Source organism: Trifolium pratense, linkage group LG2 (genome assembly GCF_020283565.1).
Source record: "Trifolium pratense cultivar HEN17-A07 linkage group LG2, ARS_RC_1.1, whole genome shotgun sequence".
NCBI classification, from domain to species: domain Eukaryota; kingdom Viridiplantae; phylum Streptophyta; class Magnoliopsida; order Fabales; family Fabaceae; genus Trifolium; species Trifolium pratense.
The window spans coordinates 37,653,982-37,659,336 of NC_060060.1; the positions used below are offsets into that span (position 1 = coordinate 37,653,982).

The 5,355-nt window shown below is 33.0% G+C and overlaps 1 long non-coding RNA gene across 14 annotated transcripts; it reads left to right on the forward strand.

Annotated features, from left to right (window-relative positions):
• LOC123906089 lies at window positions 1-4,477 on the forward strand. Of its 14 annotated transcripts, none has more exons than XR_006808706.1 (8): window positions 8-802; window positions 894-946; window positions 1,375-1,461; window positions 1,814-2,096; window positions 2,399-2,515; window positions 2,615-3,882; window positions 3,962-4,103; window positions 4,211-4,477. It is a non-coding gene; the product is annotated as an uncharacterized LOC123906089 (long non-coding RNA). The 14 variants fall into 14 exon arrangements; XR_006808707.1 differs by having other exon boundaries at window positions 2,399-2,493; XR_006808709.1 differs by having other exon boundaries at window positions 15-802; window positions 2,615-2,646; window positions 3,068-4,103.
• The last annotated feature ends 878 nt before the right edge of the window (window positions 4,478-5,355 follow it).

Genomic DNA, 5,355 nt, shown 5'->3' on the forward strand with positions numbered 1-5,355 from the left:
ACCACATCTTGCCATGCCATTTAGGGTTTCATTTCATTTTAGGGTTCAATTAGGGTTCAATCCTCTTCATTACATTCATTCAAATAATTCTTTGCCAGATGTCTCATGTGGACCTCTCCTATAACTGCTGGTTTATGCAAACAACAGGTATTGCTGGTTTATGCAAACAACTGGTATTGCTGATTTATGCAAACAATTGGCACAAGTGGTTTATGGAAACAATTGTGGTTTTAAGATTGCTTTCCCAATTTTTGTTCATTTGTGGAGTTTTTTTTCTCTCTCTTCCCCCTCTCTCTCTCGTACGCTCTAGCTCTTTCTCACCTTCCTCTCACACTTTCATCTCTCTTTCTCTCTGCACTCTCCATCTCATCCTTCACCATAACATCCACACAACAACCTCCACCACCATCTATGAAATTGAGGCAATGAAATGATGAAATCGGTAAACAATTTTGAATTTTTATGAAAAAATGTTGAAAATTGATGGATTAGGGTTTGGTTGATTTAGGGATCAAGACCAAGGCAGCGATAGTGCCAACCTTGCATGCAAGAAGCGAAGGAGAAAAGAAGAGCGCTCGCTGTTGTTGAAGGTGAAAGGGAGCGCATGAAATCGAAGAGGAAAAGGGTTTCTACCATTCACGAAGAAGATGAAGATCTGAGGGAAATTGGGAAGAAAGAGTTTGGGAAGAAAAGAAAGGAAGGAAAGGGAAATATGGCCGAGTGAGAAAATATTTGCCGGCGGGAGAGAAGTTCCGGCGAGGAGGAGGAGTTCCGGCCGAGAGAGTTCTTGTGGCGGTTTGTGGTCTCTTTCTCTCTTATCATTCTTCGATTTTCCTTCCTCTATTTCAATTACTTTTTTTTTTTTTTTTAACTTTGTTTGTTGATTTTTGCAGTAGGGTTGGGCATTAAGGTTGCAATCAAGTCGGTATTTATGATCGCACCGCCGGTAAGAATATAGGTTTCAATTGCATAAATTAAATACTCATAATTGACTTTGTGATTGTGAATTGTGAATATTCTGGATTTTTAATTTGGTATAAGTATTTGGCTTTGATAGATTGTTGTTTCACCTTTCACCTCTCAAAACTAGGGTTATCAAATATAGAATTGAATAAAGCATAGGTTTTTAGTTGCCAATTTTCTGATTGTGGAAAAACCTTAGGTTTTTAGTTGCCAATTTTCTGTTTGTGGAAAAACCTTAGGTTCTCACCATTTCTCTACAAATAATTGAAAACAGTGAAAAGAGTATACATCTGTCAAATATTGAATTGAGACTGGGAAGAATTGTGAGATTAATGTCAAACTGTGTTTTTTTCTCTTAATCTGGAATATACATTCTTTTTTCTGAGAATTTTCTGTTTCTTTCGTGATCAGGCACAATAGTTCCAGTGCTTTTGGTTTGCTGTTCACTTCTATGACACATATGGGCAATCCCTTTCAAACATTCTTGTATCCCTCCAAGTAAGTTAACCAACCTTCAAACGACTATAATTAATGGAAATTCACTTGGATTTTTGACAGTTGGAAAATTTTGAATTTGCCGCAGCCATTTTTCTCAGGGCTGCCTTATTAAGATCAAACAGATCATGTTGCAACTGCATACTTTGAATGTGCTTGACTGAGTTGAAACATGAGCAATCCTATCTTTAGATCGGACAGCCTGAGATACATGACTGGCAAATTCAGGATTTTCCAGCTGTAACAAATCAGAAGCATATTTTTTCAAGAATATAGGTTTAAATTGGGTCTGCTTTTTATGATTTGGTAGTCACAGTTATTAATTGACATCATTGGTTTGTATTCATATAAACAGATGGGAATAAGCGCAGTTGATTCTTCAGTTGCTGGTCTTGGTGGCTGTCCATATGCTAAGGGGGCTTCGGGAAATGTAGCTACCGAAGATGTTGTGTACATGCTTAATGGTCTTGGTGTGAAAACCAACGTCGATATTGAAAAGCTCATGTCAGCCGGCGACTTCATCGGCAAGCATTTGGGGCGCCCCTCTGACTCAAAGACCGCCATTGCCCTTAGCCGAGTCACTGCTGATTCTTCTAAGATATGATTATATATATAGTACCATATAAATATATTTCCAGGTGCTTCAACCAATGACAGATCATTCTATATGTTTCATGTGTCATTTTTTTGTTGCATAATTATAGAACAAGAATAAATTTTCCACTCACATTGATGAGTTAGGAAGCAGCAATGCATATAATATGTCAATAGCAAATGCAAGGTTCTCATTTGAGTGAAATCTTGCATTTTTTATACAGCCATCATGCATGCCATTCATTTGTGTATAATGATGTATAGTTAGATATGGTTATACACGGATGACTCATTTTTAACTCTAAATTGATTATATCTTATAATTTTAATTTCATCTCTGTCATAGATGTTTGGTCATGTCGTTTAAAAAAATCATATGAAAGAAACTGAGAAAAATGGCAAGATAAGTAAGGTCATGGATGCCACCCTTGAAGATTTGCAGTAAGTTTGTTTATCTAACCCGGTTAGTGCACTTTATTCAATCATTTTTTGTAGTGTACTTATATGGTTATTTTTACATTGGGGTTTTGACAATTTCTGATTTTGTAGTTTTTGTGTGTAGGTTTTGATATGTGATTTCTTGAATCCATCATGGTAAGTGCGATAACATTAATACTCTTTTATATCCATTTATGCATATCAAAACTATTTTAGGATTCACTGTTGAAGAGAGAATTATGAGTAATTAATTCTCTGATTCTGTTAAGTGATATATTTCAAGTGCATGCAAATTTTAGAATTTTTAGAAGCAATGAAGTGTTACAACTATTATTATTTAACTTCCCTATAATAGATTACATGGTCTATATTGATATCATTTGAGGTAAGGCTCTTATATGTCATGTTCCAGCTCTATTATGTTTCCTATTTGCCTCTTTGACCTGTCATCACTTAATGTCATGTATATTATGCTCTATTATCTTATGTTTGCTTATAACATGTTTGTTATTGTTATAACCATAACTATCACTAATTAGGTGCATACCAAATAATTATTGATTTGTTTCTATGTAAGTTTAAAGTAGCACATGCAGGGAAGATATGAGAATATGAAAAAAAAACATGCCTAAAGTTGGTTCTCTTGGGCTTTACATGATGTTCAGGACATACACTTCACAGGCGAGTTGTATGAAAATTTATGAGCTGATTATCAACAAAGCCTTCCTAATTTAAACATTATGATCCTTAATTCCATGTGTTAACGATGAAAGTTAAAAGTGGTTTTTTCATGATGTAGCTATTGGGGGTTTGTTTTGTTGGTTTGGGAGATTAGGGATATTCCAATTAGAAACACACTAATTAAAACACACTAATTAAGCAACTAAACCCCTTAATTTTTTTTTGTAAGCAACTTTTTATTCCTTTTTTACTTGTGCATATAAATTTGGAACTCATGTTGGCGAATCATAATTGCTACTTTTTAGGGGAGGAGGGATAGGTATGTATGGTTACTACTATTTTATAGGGATGACTACATCATCATTGATACTTTTTAGGAAGTCTTGAGCATCCAATCCTATATTTTTGAATAACTCCTTCACTAATACACACATATTTTCTCATTGATCAAATACACCACTCTTCTAATTTTCTTTTCTATTCATCTCCTCTTAAATAAATAAAGGGTTAGAAGAAGATAATTTTGAGATGTTGAGTGTTGAAGTAATTGACTTTTTCTTAACGGAAAATTGATTGGTATTTGATTATATTTTATCTTCTTATGGTTTTTTTTTTGCACTTGAATTGCAGAGTATTATAGTATGGGGAAATATTGGTGGTGTTTGATATAGGTTACCTGGTTATGCCTTTTTTCCTTTTGAAATGCTAGAGGTAAAAAGATTCTAACTTCTGCATTAATTTTCTCTGATTATGTCTCTTTGTGATATTTCAATTAATTGAATTTCTTTAGTTTTGTTTGGTCGGTGGAATGAGATTTTTATTGAGCATGGCTTAAGTGGTGGGGATTGAAACATAGATGAAAAACTTCTATATACACCATGCATGTTCTCATTTAAACTAATGAGGTGAAAAATACAAGCAATACTAATGAGGTAAATTTTTTGCCACATAGCAGCAACGTGGTTCTATTTGTAACATTTGAACATCAATTTGGTTATCTTTTTATCTCAGATATGATGAATTTCCAAATTTTATGCAGGGAACTTTAGATTGTAGGATATGATAGAAGATTATCAATTTGGTTTTGGGCCTTCGATCTATATGCGACATGACTTCCTAAAGAGGGAGGGACCTGGAGTTTGAAGTTATCAACCAAATTAATGGAAAAAAGGAGTTGTGATTATTTTTGAATTATTGTTTAGAGGAAGAGAGAAATAGATTGAGTCTATGTATTGATGTTTTTCTTTAAAGTATATCCTAATGTACTCTTGCATCCTTATTGTGCATTAAAACTTTTTTTTCTTCATATTGTCATGATAATGATAATTTATGTGGTTGTTTTTGTAAATTGAATTTGGCTTCATATGATATAATGAGATTGACCTAGAAAAGTCTTATACATTGAAGGTTGATGAGAGGAAAGGAAGGTAGAAATAATTCTCATATGTTGAAGAATACTATTTTGGAACTTGCTATCATGTCCTTCACAAAATTCTTCTATCATCACTAAAATTTCTCCTACCTATATTTTGAATAGCACTCTTATGTCCCATACCACTTCTATCTATTCTCAAATCTCAAATAGTAGTAATCTTTCTATAAATGTCATGGGTCATAGAAAGTTCCATTATAAAATTCGGTGTGATGATTCACTTGAAGTGTGCATATGGTCTGCATTTATGTTTGCAATGATCAATTATGTTTAACCCACTTAACTAAGATTAAATTATATGATGCCTTTAATTTAAAACATCCTATATTTGCAATGATATATTATGCTTAATCTACTTAATTGACAGCATCCATGATTGAAATAAATTTGGTGTTCCGCCAAATGAACCAATTTGTTTAATTTGTATATGCTTATGACTAACTTCATTTGACTCATAGCATCCATGATTGACAACAACCATGATTGTTATGTATATGACGTTCTTTCAAACCCGTGCATCGCACGGGGCGGTGACTAGTTCATTTAAATTGTACCATCTTCAGTAACTTGTTGTATAGGGTTAATATAAGTAACTAGTTTATACCAAAGAAAGATATATATATATATATATATATATATATATATATATATATATATATATATATATATATAAAAGTAACTAGTTCAAATTATTATATCATTATCATTGTAAATTTGTGTCTTATATACTCACTATTAATATAAGTAATAAC